Source organism: Cygnus olor, chromosome 8 (genome assembly GCF_009769625.2).
Source record: "Cygnus olor isolate bCygOlo1 chromosome 8, bCygOlo1.pri.v2, whole genome shotgun sequence".
NCBI lineage: Eukaryota > Metazoa > Chordata > Aves > Anseriformes > Anatidae > Cygnus > Cygnus olor.
The window spans coordinates 19,098,696-19,122,214 of record NC_049176.1 but is presented as its reverse complement, the minus strand read 5'-3'; the positions used below and the strand labels follow the sequence as shown (position 1 = coordinate 19,122,214).

Sequence of the window (23,519 nt, the reverse complement as noted above, 5' to 3'; positions counted from 1 at the left end):
AGAGAAGTACCCAAAGGTCTCTCATAGCTCTTAATAGTACATATGTATTATGTTCTGTGTTGGAAATATCATGGTATTCATCCAGGTTTCACTGTGATCTGAGCAATTACTAACAAGCGAAATTCTGTATGTTATGCAGGAGATCAGAGCAGAGATCATGGTAATGGCTCCTCTTGACCCCAGACTCTTCTCATTTGAAGCTCATTGATAACAATCACTATGACATATTCACAGACAGTCGTTTAAAGCTGCTGAGTTGAAAATACTCTTTTTTTTTTTTTTTTCCAAAAATATTTGGCTGAATCTTTGGTGAAAGTTGCCTTCAGGCAAACACATGGAAAATGATACAGCTTATTAGAGCTTAAACTGTGAAAAACTCTTGATAGCTGATGTTCACACATCACTAATAACCTGAAAAGCTATGGGTTTTAGACAGTGGTATTAAAAGCAAGTTCCATGTGATACATTGCACAAGTGCCAATACTATTCATACAAGGGTCCAAATGTTAAAAATGTATTAAATCAGCTTTCTGAATGCTCCTGTTCGTTATTTTGCTGACTTGGAAACCTTGGAGTGTTTTGTATCCATTTCATTATCTCCAAAAAGCATGAATTGTCATGGAATTTACATAAAACTCCTGCCAGAGAGAGGAGACTTCACCACACAGTCAGCTGCCCCTCCTAATCCAATCTTCCCCAATGCAGTTGGCCTGGCAGTTGCCAAACTCTAACAGTGGGGATCTCCTTTGTTAAGAAAAGTATGAATTTGAGCTTTAAAATGAGCAGAAGTCTTTTCTATTACTCAGGATGCCTCCTCTTGCTGAGTTTACATGAGACGTCTAGCAGGAGGTGTTATTAAATAGCCTAAAAATTAGGCAAAAAAACAATTATCTAGAAAAAGGACACAAAAGGCTTAAAGAAATGTGCACTTGAATTTTCATTATTGAGTATCCATGGGACACCACACCACTATTTGAATTTTGTTATTAACCCTTTGCATAAAAAAGGATTTAATACTTTTAATCAGCTTTGAATTACACTTTGAGGAAAGCACAAGTTGGGAATTTTAAAAAGTCTCCTTCATTTCTTTCAGTGTTATTTCAGGGCTCTCATGTTTGCACTTATCTCAAAAGAGTTTTAACTTTGTATTAGATTTTTTGTGAAGGTTGATTACATGGGCATTTCAGTCTCACCTTCATTCTTTATTTAGCTGAAATTTCTAATCACTTCAGTGGGTGGTAGACAGGACTCAAGTGTTCCTTTAGATGAATTTCAGCTTCTAAAAAATCTTAGGGTTTGAGTAATGTATTCTTGTTTATTTTTTCCACTTTACAGATAAAATCTAAAGAGCATTCATCATCACCTGGATAGAAGTGATTTAAAGCAGTTCACAGTTTAGGCTGGCAGCCATTTTCTGAACTTCAGCAAAACACCAAGAAATAAATGTAATAGTGATTTCATGTGGACCTTGCAAAAAGGATGCACATAAAGATACACATACTGCTAGGGCATTCTTCCTGGATCAGCTCTCGCTTTATTAACAAAAGCCAGCCAGCTGTCCCTGCCTCAGAAAAAATGCTTTTTTCAAATTAACTTTAAGGAACCTATGCTCTTTCGTTCTCCTGAAAACAAAGTTTTGTAATACTTCAGTCTCCTATTTTATTCTGTAGGATCCTCTGTCAGTGCCAATGCCCAGCCACCAGAGCCTTCTCACCTTCCTGGTCAGCTTACTTTTTCAGTTCTGCTTCTCTGTTTCCTTCTCCTTGTAGCAATCTTTTGGTTAATTTTTTCTATTCTCTTTTACATTTCTTCTCAGAAGGTTTGGGGATTTTGTTGTTGTTGTTAAATCCTGCTAAAAGGGGTGTTCAATTTAACTGTCATCAAACTGTAAAGACAAGCTACTCTGGCAGCACACGTGTAAACTGAGAAGTCATACAGTCACTACCAGAAATCTTCATTTGGTTTCCTTTGTTTTTACTGGGCTCTATTGATTTCTACTGGAGGACCAGCCTTTCCAAGACCAATAGCAGAGCAGTCCTTTGGCTCTCATCCAAAATGCATTTGCCAAGTAATAGCGTTAGAAACCACTGGAATTTCTAATAGGGAAGGCAATCGCAGTGTCCAAGAACTGTACACTTTGATTCTGCCCATGTAGACACTATGCCAAACTCTACACTCATTTAGAAAGAGATCAGAAACCTCTGACATCAATGGATTTACAAGGGCAGAGTTTACTCCGCGCTAATAGCACTGATGAGAATGACATAGTATTACAAGCTTTCTCTTGCTGTTTAAAAATAATAATTCTGTTTCCAGACAAATGTATCACTTCAGTTCAGACCTTTATAAAAAAAAATATCTGCAGATATATCTGCAGTAAAATTTGTTGAATGCCTTTCTGTTTATGATCTACCTTAATTTTTTAAAACGCGTGGATGTGGACAGAATTTGTTTCTGCATTTGAAAGGAGTTAAGAATAGAGTATAGCCTGTTTACTGAGGTAAATACAGCCTTGGCCTTTGCTCATTTTCTGACATACTAGTTAGTTTTTCTGTGAGAAGGAATGAATGAAGCATACGGCAGTGCATGGCCAGGCCCCCTTGAACATTACTGATGAGTGCACAGTGCTGGTGAACTGAGAAGGAATGGAAAGGACTGCCAATTTTTTATTTTTTGCTGCAAAACTAGAGAATCAACAAAATAACATGGAAGCAACAGCAGAAATGCACAGGTATGAGAGGAATCAAATATTTTGGGGCATTCAAAAAAAACTCTACAGAAAATCAAACTCAGATCTGTAAAATTATTGCTTGGGAAAAGCTGCGTTTGAAGATTTGTGGAAGGATTCATAATTGATCCTTGTACTGAGAAAAATATAACAGGGCAACCTTTAATATTTGTGTCCAAATCGTTAGCTAGTGGAAAGGATGCAGTTCCATTAAACCAATGCAACTGTCCTAATTTGCACCAGCTGAACTCCTGCTCCTTTGTTTGTGTAGCCTTGCCGGCACCCCCTCCAAGGGAAAGCAAACATTCATTGTTCTTTCCTGGGTCAAAGAAAAGTCAGTACAGAAGGATCCCAAAGTTTCCTTATCTCTACTTTTTTTTTCTTTTTTTTTTTTTTCATTTTCATGACTAGCATTATTCACGTACAAGCTATTTGAACTTACAGTGCAGAACTTAATGAATGTACCTGACAGTGGCTGATGGATGAGTAATTTCCATGAGCAGAATTCACGTATTGTCATTGTTTCATGCAACATAATTCATGCTACATTAATTCAAAATGTGTAAACTGGAAAAAAAAAAAAAAAAAAAAAACCAGCACAATCTGAATCACAGTTCATTTCTGAGGAAATTAAAATCATCTTTTCCTCTAAAGTCTTACTTCTTAACCATTTATTTCTTTAACAGTCATTTCAGACCCTTTATTATTTTATTCTTCTGGTGTCACAGAGCCTGTTCTCAATGAGTTGCTTTTTCATTCTAAGTCAAGGCAATGCAATATTTGGATCCATGCAACACTGTCTGCAAACAAACTATTAGTGACTGAGAGATGATCATGGAGAGATATATGATGGTGCCTTTGTTTGCATTCACACATATACACTCATTGCACATTAAGAGTTACATTGCTAGCTATGATTTTATTATTTCCCATATAAATACTTGCTTGTATTCTCATAGGATGTTATACGCTCATTAGAATAAGAGTAGCTCTCTTGATTAAGTTGAAATCCATATCATGAAGGGTTTTGGAAGTTATTGAAAAAGATTTTTGAAAGCTGTTTTCCAGGAAACAATTAAGAAGCAGCTCCTCAAATGTTGGAAGGTACTTCCAGTCACCCAGCTTCTTTCAAAATTAATTAGAAGGTCAATACTTAGTCACCCCTTAATTAGTCAATACTAATTATAATGTGAGAAATATCACAACAAAGCTGGAGTCCTAGGATCCATCCTCTGCTGAGTTGTTAAAATAACTTTCAGGACTCTCTCTGGCTGAGGGTTTGGTGCTGAATGTTTCTTGAGACTGCCTCAGATGGGCTTGCAAATCTCATTAAAATGCTGTAACCAGAATGAAATGTGGTTTGGAGTGATTTCCTTGTCCCTGATGGAAATCACCCGTTCCCAGGATATTGCTATCTCATTTTTGCCAGGGACAATATATCCCTAAGGCTCACAGAGCACTTGGGAGTGAGGGAAATGTTTGGCCTTTGAAATAGACAAGGTTGTGTCAAGAGTCAGTTATTTTAAAAGAAAAAAAAATCCCTGGAGTGAGAATCTTTGCAAGTTTTAAAACTTTCCCCTTTTCAAGTGGTACAAGCTGAGCAGTGGGCTCTGCTTGGCTGTACATTCAGCATTTTATCCATGAGCAAAGTATAAATATTTCCAGAAAACCCATTTCTATATTTATTTTCAGAGTGATGTCACTTCCTTTCTTTGTACAGCTGGTAAGAAAGGATTTTTTTATTGCCGAAGGACTCGAGTCCAAAGCGAACTTTATTTTTGGAGAATACAGGGACACAGCCAGTGTGCTAGCTCTGTAACTGCAGCGGTTTCCAATGTAAATGAAACAATGGAAGTTACCTTCCAGTTCCCCACTTGAATTCTCTGTATTTTTTTGGTCTCGTACAGGCTAAAGAGCACATTTTTTGCTGGGAGTCTCATGTGAAAATATTGACAGTCAATTACCAGGCAGACTCCAGTAGCAATTACAGTAAACTGTGCTGCTCCATCCAAGAACATTAATGTTTTTAACAATTGTCTTTCCAAAAATAGCTCAACTTTACAAAGATCAAAAATGAACAAACATCTATTTCTCTGATGTCTTTGAAGTATTTTCTTAAAAAAAAATCCAGGATTTAAATGTATTCTTCACCACACAAGTACAATATAATTAATGCAGTAAGTTTATCTGAACCTTTGATTGTGCTTTTATTGGTATCAAAATATGTTTTATCACATTTTTATAGAAATGTGTTACATTATATACCCTTTTGTTTACCCTGCACCACTTTACCCCCTGAGAAGAGGCTCTTAGGAGGCAAGGTGTTCAGCAGCATCCTCCCCATGTTTCAGCTTAAGGGTGTGCTTCCCTCAAGGACCAGAATGCTGCTTGGTTTATAAATATCTTCTCAGGCTCTTTCTGTTCAAAAGGCCAGTGCTGCTGGGGCTCAATCACTGGTGGATAGGCAACCTTTCCTGTCTGACTACGGTAAACAATCATCAGGTTTTACCTTCTCCTGCAGGAGTATGAACACGCTCGCTGCATGACAGACCTATGTTCAGGAAAGAAGGAATCTGTCATTGCTTTTGTATCTGCAGAGCATAATTAGCTGTGTTTCCCAACCAGGCTGCCTCATTATCAGTGTTCCTGAAAAGCATTTTTTTCAAAAAAAGAAAAAAATATGTTTCTTCTTCCGTTAGTTGCGTGTAATGCTTAGAATAGATGGTACAGCCATGGTATTCAGAACAGGGGCTCTTCTCTAGCCCAGAGAACAGTCTGATGTTTTAAGGAAGCCAAGCAGTTCCTCAAAGTCACACATGCCTCCAGTGTCTCAGTCTAGATTAAAGTCAGGGTGCTCTTAGTCCTTCCTGCTCCCCACTTAACCACGTGGCCTCTCCCACTGCTGATAATATGTGTCTGAATTACATGGGCTGGGAAAACTGCTCCAGACAAGAAAGAAAACAGCATATCACACCTCCGTAGCCTTGGGACACAGGGCAGGGCAGGGCAGGCTTAGCAGCTGGTTACAGGTAATGCATCTTTTCACCAGGAAAGGTCAATTTAATGTGAGATCCCTATCAAAAATGCTAGTTCAATGCCCTAGAATTCTGGTTTGAACACCTAAGGAAGTAGCTAAAGTAGTACTAGCTAGCTAGTAGCTAGATCCCCTGTCTTTAAAATTTTCGAGTGTTTGGGATTTGATTTCCTGGAGGTTAAGATAAGACTATCTTGGCTCCAATACAGGTTTTTTCAGAACCTGAGTTGATATGGGAATTTTATGTTGTGCTTTCCCTATTTCGTGTATTGTTAAATTATACTTTCTGAGGTACTCTCGTCATTAGTGTCATTTAGTCTCAAAGTTTTATGAATGTTATTTTGAAACACTTCAGATATTTTTCAGACATATAATGGTAGCTACAATTACTAAAAAAGACATCCCCATGTAAACCTGGCAACTTCTTAGAAATCCTGGAGTTCCTTACAAAAGCAATAAGGCAATGAAAATAACATCTGGGCTTTTAAATTGTAAGCCAAATTAAAAATCAGCATTTTAGTTTGCCATTTAAAAGTGTTTTCATTGAGTCTGATGTCTAAAGGAAAATAATTCCACTGATACAGCACTTTTAGAGCACCGAGGGCAGAATTACCCAGTTTTTGGTAAGCCTTTGGAACAGCTAGCAAAAGCAGTGTCACAAGAAAAAAGAAGTAATCACTTTCATAATTTAGAGAGTGCTAAGATCATGTACTAGTAGTACCCTGGATGTTAATTACAGAATCTTGAAGTCTATTCAGTGTTATATAAAGAATCAATTCAATGACCTGAGAACAGATGAAATATGAAAGGAAAGGCTTCTTAGTCTGCCTTTGTACCCTGATGGAGGCACTTTCAATCAGTGGAAACCAGTACATTCATTTACTTATTAGAAAGTTATTCAGAAAGAGAACTACACTGTGAACTGTCTGTAGAACAAACTAATCTGATGTCTTTCTAGGAGAGGTGACCATCTAATATGTGAAATGTACACTATAAAAGAAAAATTTAGCTGATGTGTAGATACATGCTGGTGCTGAATGACTACTAAAAGATAGTAAGGATCAAAAATTTCACCACAACCTTTTCTTTCTGATAGAACCTGTGTTATGTCAGTTTGGGGAAAGGAAAAGGGGTGTAGGGAGAACAGTGAGGAGTCTAAAACTGCAGTATTCTCATTATGGAGAACAGCTAAAATACCCAACAATAAGAAACAAGCCAAAAGAACACAACAAATTTATTAAGAATTCCACTGAACTTTCGGAAATCATTAAAGCATTGAAACTATCAGTGATATTATCCTAATCTGCTGTTCACACAGCATCGTCTCAGTCTTGACAGTTATTTTATGACTTTAAGCAGATACGCTTTGTAACAAGGTTTAATGTAAACTTTTGTTCTAAGAACCCAGCCAAGAATCTTAATTTAGCTTTATCTGCAAAGTTGCTAGATTGTCTTGTTCTGTGGAACAGTCCAAACAAAGTTTAGATAAGCACTTAATTGTAGAAGTCAGATATAATTAAGGGGTTTCTTCCATTCAGCTTCCATATGCATCCAATTGAGCCCCATACTAAGCTACCGTATTCATCCAGTTTGACTATGAATTAGAGAAACCTTTAGGATGCCTATTGGATATTCATTTTAGAATGTGGTCTAGATCTCCTCTTATCTCCTGTCTCACTCATTATTCTCAGCCATTTTCCTGAAGAAAACAAAAACATGAAGGAGATGGTGCTAACAAGCAGACAGAGCAGCAGGGTGGTAGCTGTGGGTTTTGTACCTGACTTGATGGCCGAGCACCATTTAACCTTTCTGTGGTACCATTTCTGTGTGAAATTTCAATAACTGACTTCTTCAGTTAATTGTGCTTTGTGATCTACATGTAGAATACCCTAGGAAGACAGACATTGTTATTTATTATTAAGGATGTCTGTTCAGAAATTAAATATTTTCATTTTAAAAGTAAGGGTTTTTTGTTGTACAAATATGTTTTCTAATCCCTTTTTTGATGTTTTCGCTTGATCTCCAAGTGTCTGTTTTCAATTTTGCTTTAACTGATTAAAAACAAGTTATAAAGCTAAACCAAAATAGATCAGTCCTTAACCTGGGTTGTACCTTTATAAACAAAGCAGTTCACATGCTTTGTATCTCCTGAGGTAGCAGAAAGAAGCAGAAAGAAAGAAGAGAACTAAGAAGGAGGTTAATGCTATGTAAGTCTGACAGTCTTTCATTGGTAGACCAATGAAAATATGAAAAAATAAGTCTGTGGACACAGTAAGACATGAAGAAGTTTTATAGTTAGAAATATAATTTTCTTCATATTTTTCTATAAATGATAAAGGGGAAATATAATCCTTAGGACTAACCTACTTAAAGGGCAAAGTATGCAAAGCACCAACAATAGAAATGGTGTCCAAAAAAAAAAAATGAAAAAAGTAAGAGATGTGATAAAAGATAGGAAAAAGATAGGAAACTTAAAGAGCATGCATAGAGCATGTATATAAGCATGCATAGAATAGAATTGTAGAATATCCTGAGTTGGAAGGGATCCACAAGGGATCATCAAGTCCATCTCCTGATTATATGTCTATGTTTAAGAAAAAGGCAGATAAAAAAGCAATGAAACAGAAACAAAAAGAGTATGATTAGGAAAAGCAGCTCTACATGGCTAAAATGGAATGAGTTCTGAAGGTTTAAGTATTTTGTTTGCCGTTTTCTGATATAAATTGAGTAAACCAGTTCAAATTTTTTTCTTTAGGGGTAAGATGTTTTCACAAAAACCTTTTTTTCTCTCTTTTTTTTTTCTTCCCAATCTAGTATTTCTTAACTGTTTAGCTTGTGTATATTCAGAGTAAATACTTGCAATTTCTCAGCCTTGAAAGGCTACATTTTAACAGGAATTTTTTGAGATACGTAGGGTTAATGAATGTGTTTTTTTTTTTTGTAAGGAATCATGAAAGGATGGAGCTGATGCAAAGTCATGCTGTAATTGGATAAGAGTTATATTTATTCTTGAATGGAAAAGTACTGCTAGCATTTTCTAAACAAATTATTGCTCAGCAAACTACTGGGAAATGTTTGTGGGAATCTATCTTCGAGGCAACATTTACCAAGAACTCCCTGGAAACTTCCCAGTTGATTACTGGCAGTCAGGGTGAGCTTTACAGCGCTTTTTCTGGTTGGTGGGCCCTGCTGCGTACCTGCTGGGTGCAGTGAATGGACATTGCTGAAGTTAGGTCAGTAACAATCTTTTGCTTGCTTGAGATTTTCACATGGAATTAGCAAATAGTTGGCAGAGGCTTTTATGTATCACACAGACCACGTCTCAAACCACATTTCATATACAAATTTCTCAACTTTTCATCATGCCCATACACACAGTTTCTGCAATATGTTTTTGAATTGTTTCTTCTATTGTCAGGAGGGGCTGTTTGACTCAGATTTCAAAAAGAGGGTGAGATTTTCATTTTTAAATGCTTGGCATCCTTCAAAATAAAAGGTTCTGTATTGTAAAAAGTTATAATATAACTAGGACATTATATGTAAACATAAATTGTAGTACTATATTGACATGTATAGGTATATTGGGTATAATCACACTGTCCACATTTGAAGAAAAAAAATAAATAAATAATATATCCATGGGTGATGCTGTCAGTGGGATGGATGTGTCTGTGTGCACGTAGCCATAAACATAATTTTCTTTTATCGAGAAGAAAATGTGTACAGCTTTTAGCCACAAAGATTTCAATAAGCATTTGATAAAGTTAACTCGGGTTAACTGTGAGCTACATGAGTTTCTGTCCTGCATGGTGTCACAACAGCTCTGTGCTAGAGAGAGCTGTCCTCGCAGCCTTGCCTGTGAGGGCAGCTGGCATCCAGGGCGGCCAGGCTTCCCTGGGGCCTAACCAGGGCCTCCACTGGGCCTGCCCTAGGCCTGCCCTGGGCCTGCCCAGCTGGGTGTCCTGCCCAGTTCCCACTGAAATGGCGGGCACAGAGCTCTGAACGTAACAGAAGAGCAAGGACTGGGACTGGGATTTTTCATCTTATAATTCGGTTGCTGCCTTTGGCTCAGTATTAATTACAGAGACACAGTTTCCTACATCTTCTTTGGTTGTGCCACCAACAGATGACACACAGAGACACAGTTTCCTACATCTTCTTTGGTTTGGCTACCAAATGACCTTCTAACACTGGCATCTTTAGCTTTAAAACAACAGGTATCTCAGGAACAAGCACTTGCTACCTATATTCTAGTCCTGATCCCCAAACCATGGTCTTCCTGCGTTTGAATGATCCAAGAGCTACTCAGGTCCAACCGCAGGCTCAGTGGCTAAGTATTTACTTCATCTGCTAAAGAAAACATTGATGATTCTCTGAGGAAAGTGGAGAAATAGCAAATATGTATACTGTCTTTATAACAGACGGAAAAGTGTTCAGTAATTCAGGTTAACATTACTGTTTTTAATTCAAAAGACCCTTTAAAGCAATTGAAATTGCTATTTTAATTATTACATGTACATATAATATTCCTTAATGCTGCACTTGCAACATAAAAAATCCAGCTGAACAGTACAACATGTGTAGTACTTTGGGGGTCATGCATGCTTTGATTCCATGCTTTCTTGATGATTGTGTGTAAGTTTGTTATGAATTATTATTTGACTGACAGGACTTACAATGATCTAGATGCTTTCTCAACACTGAAAAGCTTACATACCTTGTAATTACCTTTAATGTATTCCATTTTTTTGTGTGCATTTGTAACTATGACATCTGGTTCTTTGCCAGACATTTTGGGTGGCTTGCTATACACTTAATTCTCAAAGTGCTGAGTGATACGGTCATGGAAAATACCTCTTCTTTGCCCATTAAAAAAAAAAAAAAAAAAAAAGGCAATCATATCAGAGATGTTAAAATTTATGCTAAGTCTATTCAGTGAAACATAAATAGTCATCACTTGGAGAACTTGCTGTGCAAGGCACGATCCTGCAATATGCTAGGCTCTTGCAAGATACTCCCAGCACCCTTAGTGTTTAGTGAGTTGCCTGATGCTCAGCACCTTGTAGGATCTGGCCTCAGAGAAAGAGCATGAAAGGACCCAAAGCAAACTGGCAAACATTCAGCTGTTCCTTGTACTTTTCTTCTCTCTCAAAAGTAACAGTTCAAACAAAGGATTAATTTAGAAAAAAAATAATTAAAATTGAAAGAAAAGGAGGAAGGAGGATGTGTGAAAAAGAATGTTAATAACAGTATTTGAAGAGGGAAAGAAATTAGAGAGATGAAAAAACTGATTTTTCTTTTAAATAACATTAGGAAAGTTGTAGATGTTGTTTAATAATGTCCTTGAATATTTTGCAAGTGGCACAACCACTTCATGAGATGCCAATTGCTGAAATACAGAGTTGTGATTTAAAGTGACAATGTCACCTTAGTTTTAGTCCGAGTGATGGATTTTGTTTTGAAATGGGTTATACCAAACCTAACATGGAGAGATGTGTTTGCATTTGTTTTAATTTCAATTAAAATTACTCTGGTTAAAAACACCACTCCCACAACTTTCTATTTTAATTTTATATCTTCTAATGTGAATTCAAATGGGCTGTACAAGATCCCAGCTTCTCAGGAATAGAGCTGATGCATCCAGACAGCCAAGACAGACACCAAAAATCCCAACCTGTATAGATCAGCTTTGAACATTTCTTTCTTTTTTAACTGATTTTTTAAAATATGGAGGAAGCCTATCCCTAATAGCTTGCGCCTGGTTTATGTGAAAAGCTAATATGAAATCCTGTGATACTGATATCACTTTATTTTCCTTTTTTTCTATTATTATGATAAAGTGTAAAAGGCGGTGGAATAGGAAGCCCTAAGTCTTTATTTCATTGTTTTTTAAGTAGCAGATTGCATAGTAAATCAACTTAATTTATGTACCTTGTTTATTGTTAAATTCTCCAGATTCATTAAAGCCCTGGAACTGCAGTTGAATAGCAGAAAATGACCTCTTTTCCTGGCTGTTTAATCCATTTTCAAGCTGCATATACCTCTTTGAATATGTGTTAAAGTAGTAGCCTCATTTGACAAGGAGATTTCATAAAGCTTTGAAGTGTATCATTAAAAGGGACACTGTCAATTTGGATTTTTTCAAGATGACCAATTTAAAAAAGACAATCTTTTTGAATGTTGGAGGGTTTTTTTAATTCCTAGAAAATGTCCACTTTTTTTTTCTTTTCTTTTTTTTTTTTTTTTTTTTCCTTCCCTCTGTGCATGTTTAGAACCATCGTTTGGAAGACCAGGGAACATTACTATCATAGTCACAATAATTAATCCTGAACACTTTCATATTCCCCTGCATACATCTTTTTCTCTAACAGGAGCTCAGCCCAGTGCATACAGCCTGCCTGAGGCCTGTGAATCCTCTTGGCGTTATTTTAAAACTTTGAAACAGGACTTCACTAGAACAGGGCTTTGTCCTGGTCTGGAGCACTGTGCTTATTTTCATTCTTTGCCTGCTGCCTGCTGTTTGGTGAGGTTTTTTAGGTCTGATCTTTCCAGCATGTCTTTCCAGCAGACCCCTGCCTGCAGAGCCTGCAGTGCCAACCACCCTTTCTGTCATGGGTCCTTGACAGACAAGCTCTGCCAGATGTCGCTGCCATGATTTCGGATATTCATGCTTACAGCTGTCCATCTTACAGTTCTGCTGGAAATTACTGTCAACCTACAGAGACAAGAGAGAGAAGCATGTGCCTATATGTTAACCACCTCCATCACATCGCCTGCTAATTGAAAGAGTCTTTGCCCTAATCTCCCAGACTGGCATTGGGATTGCGATCTTCCAGTGGAGGGGCAGGACAGACAGCTGGGAAGCAATAACATCTGAAATTGTGGCAGCTTTGTACTTCTGTGTATGTCAGAGCACAAACTACCTGCGCTACATAAACAGGGGAAAAATCGAGTGAAAAAAGGTCTTTCATCTTTTTCATCTACACTGCACGACAAGTTTCTAGATGAGAAAGTGGTATTCAAGTTCCCAGTGTCCTTTTAAAATATATATATTTTTCTCCGTAAAGTTGTTGCACTGAGAATATTTTATCCAAGTGATTAAAGTTACTTTTTACTCTTACAGGTTGGGTGCAGAATATTTAAATATAAGAGAGAGAAGGAACCCTAGATGTGTTAATACCTGACAGTTTATGGGAATGTGTTTCAGATTACAAGCAAAGCATGTGCATGCACACATGAATACAGCTGTGGTTTCTCTTCAGCATTATGTAATGTTCTTTCATAAAAGAAAGGAGCAAAGGCTCCTGCTATTCTGTTCAAAGGAAGGACGTTTATATATTTTATATGGCTCTCTTTATACTGCTGTGTTATGGTATGTAATATATTGGAAGTTCCCAGTCTGCAATAGACCCCCAAAGGGTAGATGTGTAGGTCTAGGAGATGAAAAAAAATCAAAGACATGATCTCTTGACAGAATTATATAACCTTCTCACACTGCCTCTGAACCTCATTGAATCCTCCAAGTGACAGAAAGCTGGCAAGCTAAGTAGAAGCAGCTGCTTGTGATGGCATGCCTAAGATATATGAATCTATTCAGTGTGATCAATGGCTGAATGCTCAACAGCCCAAGTCGTTGATCATCACGATGACCCCAGTTCCTGCTAAGTCCATCAGGTTGCTGTGAAGGCTTAAAGAAGGAGGGAGTGGAAGGCAGAAAGCTGGACATAAGCAGCAAAGTGAGGAGAAAGACGGAGGCACGAGCCCTCCTCATAAAAGCTATTCAGGAAATTGCAAAGCTCATTACTGTGTGTGCAGTACTTGATCACACTGAAGTTTTGCTTTAAGGTGTATACCTGAATAAATGCAACAAAACTTTCTTCTGAGCATAGTCTTGGATTGCCACAGAAGTCTGCCTTCTGTGGAATTTCAGTCAGGGGTGGGGGTCTACGTTCTCCATGCTCCTTTGGCAGTCTCAGACATAATACATATGTGTGCATGTGCACATGAACCTTACTTTTGATATTCTTTCCACAAATGTAATGCATTGTAATAAACAAAATATGATCCCACAGCATATGTCAGGTTTTGCCAAAGAAAGCAATAAGGATATAGTGCAAGCTGAGTGTTTATTATATGAATGTGTAAAAAGGGTACAAGTGAGTTTTGTTAAATATGTTCTACTCATCAGCAAAAATAATTAAACAATTAAATTCTTTCACAAAAGGAACTATTTTAGTGCAATTGCATCATGAAAAGTGACTTTGTGAGAATGGCAGAACAGGTTTCAAAATGCTTTAAGTCTCAGAGGATTTATCTAATTTTCTCAGTTCACTAATAAAAATATATTTTACAGCTTTTAACTGCAAAACGTGAAAAAGTCACATGAGCTGCAAAAGGCCAAGCTGGATTCCTTTTATCTTATGTATCCTGTTATTACTAAAGATGTTCCCTGGTAAACCAAAGCAGTTTTTCTGCTACCCTTCATTGAGATAGTTCAGTTTTAGTACAGAACAATTTAAATGTACTGAGGCTGCATAACTCTCATTGTTGATACAGAAAGTAATGCCAAAAGTGAATTCAGTTCACTCCATCAGAAGTGGGAATAAAAACACTTTTTTCCACTAAAGTAATCATACATGTATGTGAATATACACAAGGGGCCTGATCCAGAAGTAAAAGTCTCTCCCAATAACTTGGAATCTGGATTTAGTCCAAAGAGCAGATCTGTTGAACAAAAACAGTACATTTCACATTGGCACTTCTGAGCATGGAAGTGCCCTGTAAAGGCAAATGTCTCTGAGGTTGTTGTTTAATGTAAGGTTTGATTTGTTTCACAGAGCTCTATTCTGAAAGGAAAAATAGTCTCACATATACAAATTGTTTAGTTTGACATAACAAAAAAAATTATGAATCTGAGCTATTTGCATTTAGTATGCATGATGCACTGATTATGAGGCTTCAGCTTAGAGCCAAAGTGCTCAAAGCAGAAGAGAAGATTAATTTCCGTTTTCACCAGGAGAAAGCCACTTCCCTATTTGTTATATTATTCTGATTCATGCATTAATATTTCTTTTGTTTTCATTTTCACTGAATTTCCTTTCATTATATAGCAGTTGGACTATAAATATAGCCGTTAGTAAGATACAGTTTCCAAGTACATAAAATCAGAGGAAGAGATGCTTTTTTTTGGCCTGGTGCAAATTGGGAGTACTTCCAGTAGTACCATCGGGATTACAGCATTGTAAAAATGAGATAAAATTACATTCTTAATCTTCCTTCCTACCATACCTTCATATCTCCATCTCCAGGTCCAAATGTTCTTTGGTTTTTTATTGCCTCTAAGTCAACAAAGATGCACTGTGGTAGTGATAACAGTTGGGTAACACTGTCATGAAAATAACTGAATTATCTGGTTAAATTGCAGTTCCTTATTTCATTATGTGACTGGGATATCAAGCCATCTCATTTTTCGTTCTCAGTGTAAAACACATAATGATTTACACAGCAAATTCTTTCACTATGACATACATTATGTTGAGGTTTGAGTGAAGGGAAGTAGCAAACCTACAATTTTTATTAGCAAAGATGAACGATCTATTCAGTTTGTTCACCTTCACCTCTGATGAGTGCATCCATTTACACCTGCATAAAGTGTGATTTCCAAACACAAATTTAGTGTTTAGTTAACACATGCTATAATAATAGTAACTAATACTATTAATGTTTTTTATGATTGAGTCTTTGATCTCAATATGTAGACTTTGGCCAAGCCAAATTCTGCACTTCAGTCATCTCAGATATTCTTTATGGGACTTCACAATTAAAATGTCCTCTTTGTATTTAATTTTAGAAATACTCCATCAGGAGTTTTTTAGTGAAGTTCTCAAAGTTGATCTCACATAGCCCACCAATTAATTCTAGCTGGGTCTTTCATGTTACTAGCTGTGCTTGGCAGCAAATATACCTTCCATTATGCTTCCGACCTAGGTAGAACTTTAACTTACTGTTTCTGGGCTCTTCTTTTATGAATTCCCATCATACCTCTCCACTCAGTCTCAAAGCTTAATGAGAAATTCCCTCCATTTTTATTTTAAAGGTTGACAAAAAGTCGTGCATGTCATCTTGCTCGAAAGTCACAACACCTACATGAATATTTTTGAAACTGCATTTCCTGCAGCAGAAGTGGGAGCAGTCAGTAGGCCCAGAGGAACTCCTAGACACGCAGGGCTGGATAAATTCCTGCTGTTTATTTTTGTCTTGCCTGTAGGCATTTTTTAACAGTTTTTAGTTCATGTGCACTTTTACCTCCTGTTTAGTTTTAATTAGTCTAACAACATAATAATACCTTCAGGGAGTATTAGTACTACAGTAAAAGCATACATAAATTCTGCATGTACATATATGTATATGTGTGTGTGTAACATAAAAACTGAGGAGTGCCTCCTCCCTTGTAGTAATTCCACTCTTCAGCTTGCTTAAGATGTAAAAAAAGAAAAAAAAAAAAAAAAAAAAGATGGTTACTTGCCTAAATTAAAGAAAATGAACTCTGTATTGACAAGACTTTATACAAAGTTTCTTTAAACTTGTAAAGTTGAGACTATGAGACTGGAGAGCTGAGCAGAAGTTGCTCCAAGCAATATACGGAGCAGTGACTCTCCACCCTGGGGAGAGAGAGAAGCAAATATGTTGAACACCTGGAAGTGGAATAAAAATAAATATATAAATAAATAAGAACTATGGAGAATTTTACTCAGTTTTAAAATTTTCCTGTCATGCCACCCTGTCTCTCTGTCATGCAAATTTCTCAGTTCTTTGGCAACCATATGAAGAATAGAGCTGCCACTAGTGCTGGGCTCCATGTCCTCTACTTAAGGCAGGACGTTTAGGCTACAAAGAGTTGTCCAAGAAAATGCTCTCCCAAGAAAATGTCTAATTTGGTGGATCAGGAAGAGGTGCTGGGATGGATACCTGGAGTCCAGCAGCTCCTGGAGAGGTGCCTGCAGCAAGCGGGGTGGTGCCAGACAGTAGGAGGATGCCAGGAGCTCTCCTGGTGCCAGAGGGAAAGGGAGCCCTGCTGGGTCTCTGAAGAGAGACTTTGGAGATTACAGAAAATGTAGTTTGTTATTCTCAGAATGAAGGAAGGGGCCAGGTTAGAACAGAGGCTAAGGAAACACCTACTTGGAGAAGGAATGAAGGAGCAAGGAGGAGACAAACTATTACTGAAAAATAAAGTTGACCCGTGGCAAAGATTTGTAAGCTACTGATAAAATCATGGTCAGAACTGCATCCCCCCCATATAGAACAGTATGGCATGCCTAGAGATTGCATTATATTACACTCTATTATGCCGTACAGAAAGCACATCCCACCAACAAAATTGGTTTGAAAATGTTTTACTTGTGGTTATTACAAATAAACACAACCAGGTAAAGTGCTTCATAAAGTTTAGAGTACTTTAACAAGTTGGCTTTTTTGTATATATAACTTATTTATACTCTTTTGGGTAGTTCTTTCATACAATCCCAGACAAAACTAAAAAAAAAAAAAAAAGGCAGGAAAATATGATGCAGAACTGGAATATATAACAGGAAATTTACATGAATAATCCCAAATGTACGAGCCTTAAACTCGTATTAAACTGTTTTTATCTTGTAAATGCATAAAATTAACTAATTAAACAGGAATGTGCAGAGAGGAACAAATAATAACTGCCCTATCCCACATTTTCAGATCATTTCTGTTCTGTGCATCTTTCTTCATACAGTCTTTGAACCTATGTCAAATGTTTCCTCTCTTCTGTACTGCAGTAAAATCACACACCGTCCAAAAAGTATCTCCTAATGACCAGGCACTGTTCCGTGGGGGTTTTGCAATATCTTTTACAAAAGTCCCCAGTTTATAAACTTTTCAAACAAGGAATATATTGTTTGGCGTAGATTCCCAGTTGTATATGGCATAGATAATTACAGCACCATAAAATTATTATTATTATAAAGACTATGCACCAGATTCCCAGCTGGTAGAAATCAGCATAGCTCTTCCCATGTTACATGAATCAACTTTTAAATGAATTCTCTGAGTGGAACAAGTCACAACAAATATTTTGTGATCTTTAGCTATGCATGGATATTGGATTTTTTAGGTATAAGTTTTTTTTTATTATTTATTTGAATTTTAGTACAGAATTGCAAACTCTGAACTTTAAATGATCTTTGCGTTCTCTATGGCACAAATATAATTTGGGAACATTATTAAAACTTATGTAGTTTCATATAAAGCATATATTATATATACAATTCTGCAAGGAAATACCTATTTTAAACTCCTGGGACCAGTTGTACAAAAATAAATAGTTTTTATTTATATGATCAGACCCATTGATTTCAAAGGGGTCGTGTGTACATCTTCAAATGTACTGATGTGAAAAAGCATTGTAGATTCTGTAATTTGTAGTTTCTTGTTCAGAACACTAAAAATATAGCAGCTTCGCTGATGGATTAGGAAACAGTGCTATCATATGAGGTCCCAGAGAAGGGCCACAAAGATGACCTGAAGCTGGAGCACCTCTTCCACAAAGACAGGCTGAGGGAGCTGGGGTAGTTCAGCTTACAGAAGAGAAGGCTCTGGGGAGACCTTATAGCAGCCTACCAGTACCTAAAGGGGGCCTATGGGAAAGCTGGGAAGGACTTTATCAGGGAGTGTAGTGATAAGACAAGGAGTAAGGGCTTTAACCTAAAAAAAAAAAAAAAAAAAAAAAAAAGTGTTTAGGTTAGATACAAGGAAGAAATTCTTCATTCAGAGGGTGGTGAGGCTCTGGAACAGGTTGCCTGTAGAATCTGTGGATGCCCCATTCCTGGAGGTGTTCAAGGCCAGGCTGGTTGGGGCTTTGGGCAGCCTGGCCAGGTGGGAGGTGACCCTGCCACAGCAGGGGGTTGGAATTAGAGGATATTTAAGGTCCCTTCCAACCCAAACCATTCTGTGATTCCATGATTCTATGACATATGTTAGGCTTCAGCAACCCTGTTGGAAAAGTCTCTCAAGATCCTCAAAAGACTTCCCACATACTATTGGCTTTTGTGTTATATATGATCAGATCCCTTATCATGTATAAAAAGTATACTGGGTACTTTTTTTTTTTTTTTTTTTGCTATATGTTCTTTTAGTATCTTGAGCTATGAAGCCTCTAGAAAAGCTGCTGTGGCTCACCAGGAGATACACTGTAGAGTGATTTTATATTGCATGGTCAGGGAGACTGGTCAGACTTTGTAATGATGACAAGATGTACAGTGGCTCTGATTCTGACTGACTCCATTATACCTCTCTGGGACAGCAGCGGCCCAAGTCAATACTGTATCTACCTAGCAGTAATCCAAGACCTTACTTGAAAATGAGCTGTGAGAGTTTATTACTTGCGAGCAGAGAAAAAGGTATGAAAAATGCAAGTAGAAACAAAAAGCAGTGTAGCATATTTATTCTGATGTAAAAAATTAAAATCAACTAATTGACTTTTTAAAGACAATCTTCAAAATATGCAGAATTATGTTTTAATGCTCTATGTCTATCATTCTTTCCTGTAGGTCTGACTGCAATCCAATCTAATTCAATCCATCTAATGCATTTCTAATGTGTTTTTCATCATAGAAGCTAGGCACCATTAGGAACTTATCTCTGTTCCCACTTTACCTTGGTGGTGACATGTTTTCAAACCAGATGATATTCTGTGTCAGAAATATCAAGATTTCCCATAAGCAGAATTCAGTAACCCCCATGTACTTTTAGCTTCCTGATTCTTCTTAGTGACTGCATTTCAATATGTAGTCCCCAGTATCTGCTCATCACTCCTAATTACTTTTATTTTAGCCTATGTTCCTGATTTCTGGGCCAAGAAGTTTACAGAACTATGATGTACTCTGATGATGCATTTAATCAGGGCTGAGTAATCAAACAGAAAGCTTTTCAGGGCAGGGTGGAATATGGGAGGAACCATATTGTCTGCCCAATTATTGTGTTTCCTGTTCTCAGCCGACAGAGATCCTGCAGGGACCAGAAGACCTGCCTGTAGCTTGATGGGAAGTTACTGAATAAGTAGAAGCCATGTGAAAAGGGGAATGGTGGCAGAAAAACAACATAGGATCAGTGAAGTACAAAAAATTTAAAGTGTACACACTTTTCATTTTCCAAAGCCTTTGTCATCAGGGTGCAAAACTCTCTAGAAATATTTGTGGGTGAGGGGCAGGGGAAACCTAACCATTAATTCCTAAGAGGTGTTATCAGATGCATCAGAGTTTGGCTGTAAATTTGACTACACTGCTGTGGTGCACAGAGAAATGAGTGAAGAAATATCTGATTAAAGTGTACATTGCTGCTGAGGCAACTGAATGTTGCCATAGCAATTGAGATGAAATGTGCAAAGAAGTGAGATAATTAAATCTAACCCCTTTAGTAGTTTTGATAGTCAATGCACTGCCAATAGGAAAAGTTATCTACAGTGTTAAAGATAAAACATATTCCTCATAGAAGTACTCCTTGCTGGTATTTTGTTGATCTCTTTCTAAATACATTGCTTCAGGTAGCTAATTTGAATGTTCTCTTTAATAATCAAATACAGTTTTGACCTTGGTCTGTAACAGCCTAGAACTTTTCCTGACTTCTTGTATCATGGGAACTGGCTACACAAAGTATCCAGAATGTTTTTATTCCCCCCTTTTCTGCCTGTAGTACAGTAAAGCCAGGGCTTCATGTCAAAGCTTACAGTTCAATAATATCTAGAACGTGCTGCCCTCTTCAGGAGCTAGCGATTAAAAATATGCAATTTTGTTTATTGATTCCAAAACTGTAGTGAGCAAGCAGGAACTACAGAACTAAGTTTTTTTTTTGACATTTCTAATGCTACTGCCAGAGACACTGAAAGTAGTTGCAACATTAATAGACAAATTGGGTTTGGAAAAAGCAAATCAAAAACTAGTTAGCATTTCTCAAACCAGATTTGAGAATTGGGTGGTCATACTCACATCCACTCAGGTTATTTATTTGAGCCAGTGAAAGCAAAAGCTAGGAGAAGCCTTGACTCACTTCTTCTAAAATAATAATTCTCTTCTATACACAAGCTAATAACCTGTTATTAAAAATGATTTATGTCCAAAAAGAACTCATACATTAGCTGTCATACTAAACTTATTTTACTTTCAGCTGCTTTGCTTCTCTGAATCCATGTAAGGATTTAAGCCGTGATTTAGCAGAACATTACAGCGTATGCTTAACTTTAGACAAAAACATTGCTGCAAAGACTGCAGGGAAATATTTGTGCGAAAGCACCAAACAACTTAAACATCAGTCTGGAGGCTTCCATACTTGGCTGATATGTAGGGGATAGGACCACAGTTTTCAGTTCATGTCTTACAATGCTGTAACTCATGTTGTGGAATCTTAATAATTAAAGATTAGATCTAGAGGCAAAATCCAGCCTTCCATGAATATAATTTCTTTTGAAGTCAGGGGGAACTTTTGTTCATTTATGAAATGGTGACATTTTATTGGTTTACAAATAGCTTTGACAAAAATAATTATGGCTCTGTGGCAGGGGGACTCGCAAGCTGTGCAGAGGAAAGGCAAGCATTACTTTGCTGAGATGAATGGATTTTTTATGTAACAGCCCTGAACAGGCAGCGGATTAATGATTACCTCACCCAAACAGGGCACCTGAGAGCAGGGAGGGCTGAGGAGCAGGGATGGCTGGGAAGGCCGCAGACCCAGTGCTCTGTGGGAACTTGGCTCCACTGAGAGGCATCATCAAAGGGCTCGTTTTAAACTTACGTGCAATGCTCTTCCTTTGGCCGAGGGAGATCCTATTTTCCTGAGCTTCATAAATGAAGTAAGGGAGATATTCTGTGCTAAGTCTCACACAAAGCATAGTAAAGAAGCTGTAGCCCGCAAAGAACGGAGCAAAAGTGGCTTTAAGGCTTCTCCGTGGATGCTGGGATTCAAGGCTGGATACAGGCCAATGAATCTCCACATAAATTAGAGCAGCCTGGGGGGGACTCTTCTAATTTACATTGGCTTTATCCAGGCTCCCTGTTTCTTGTGCTGTGCTGCAACCTAGATTGGGCCTGAATTTCTGCAGCGCTGAGCACTGTGGAAACTCCCTTTTTGCCCAAGGTAAACTCCTTGAACGGAAGTAACTCCTGTCCCGGGGAATTCTGCTCTAGCTGGACACTCCCTTACCAGTAAATAGTGATATTTCATCCAGCACTGTATGCGGTCATGCTGAAAGCCTAGAATCAATCTGTCATTTAGCTCAGTTTGTAGTTTTTGTCTTCAAAGCTAATAGCCCTACCTAGACGACAACATTTTTTTTTTTTCAAAGTGGTTTATGACTCTGTCTGTTGGTTATAGTAACATTTTCTAAACATAGTTTTAAATTGAATTCCTTAATTCTCCTCCTTGCATGTTTACTTTAGGAATTAATTTTCTCAAAGAATAAAAATAGTTAAGAATTATGAAACAATTTTAAATGTTTTCCTTCTTTTGATTAAAAAAAAAAAAAAAAAAAACTCCTTATTTTACCTCTGAAAAGCCTGCACAAGGCAGATTCTGTACCTAGCCCTGGCTGTTTCAGTGGGAGTAATGTTGAGAGATGATGTGTGAGAAATGATGGCAAAATTTACCCTATTGTCCTGAAAACTTTTTATTCTTGAACTGTACAATTGGCACATATAGCATAAGATGTTATAGAAAAAGTCAAAAATCCTCTCCACGTAGCTACTGAGGGAAAGTGATCACTCTCTGCTTAGTTTAAGGAGCTGGTGGCAGTGATTCATTTGTTTCTAAAGAAAGCAGAATAGCTACTATGTCAGGTGTAAGACAGACTAAAAGGGACAATAGAGTGGAAGGAAGAAAAGAGAGTTAACTGGTATCCTTTCTTTCATTTCCAAGCCACAATTAAAGCATGCTGAAGAGGTGTGTGATGGACTTCGTACTCCAGCCTAATCATTACAAACTTACAGTCCAGAACTTATATTTTCCTAAAGCAAAATGTAAAGATTGATTAATTAGTTTAATAATCATAAAATATTTAAAAATTAATTAAGAAGAAAATATTTAACATATTGTTGACAATTATCTCTTTATACATATATATATAACCATTTATGCACATGCTTTGCCCTGTTTTCTCCCACTCCATATAAGAATAACAGCCAGCCCAAAGTTTTATTTTCTAAAGTACAATCACTAGTTGGATGCCAGGATCCTATGTCTATATTTTGTGAACACTGTACAGATAAATTCCAGCTGGCATGCAGTTCTAAATACAGATATGCACAATAGCCAGTACTTTTTTTCTAATCCAGTACCTGCTAAGTACATGTAATGTATATTCAAAACTGCATTAAACTATTGATCTATGATTTGAACATATATATATATATATTTTTTTTTTTTTTTGATGGTGATGCATTGTTTGGCAGCTAGAATCCCTGCAGATGAGAGTATAATAACTAATAACATTTTCTTTGCTTTCTAGGGTCTTTATGGCAGAATGATTAATTCCATCTTTTCCAGAATGGTAAGCAGAAAGCTATTTCTGTTTCTGATAACAAAGAATATAAGGTAAATTATTTTAAGATTGCCAAATTGCTTAAGAAATAACTGTACTGTACAATTTCATAATTATATGGCTTGTACAACTGAAAATATTTCAATATTCAAATCCTGTAAGCTACCTAGAAAAGATTTGCAGAACATTATACTAATTCTTCA

At 37.1% G+C, this 23,519-nt stretch overlaps 1 protein-coding gene across 6 annotated transcripts in view; it reads left to right on the top strand.

The window, feature by feature from the left end:
* ADGRL2 (adhesion G protein-coupled receptor L2) overlaps positions 1-23,519 on the top strand; it is a 385,925-nt gene that overhangs the window by 187,079 nt on the left and 175,327 nt on the right. For all 6 annotated transcript variants that reach the window (XM_040564881.1, XM_040564880.1, XM_040564909.1 and 3 more), the window contains exon 3: positions 23,284-23,325. The gene's annotated coding sequence lies outside the window, so the exon portion shown is untranslated. The remainder of the gene's footprint in view (positions 1-23,283; positions 23,326-23,519) is intronic.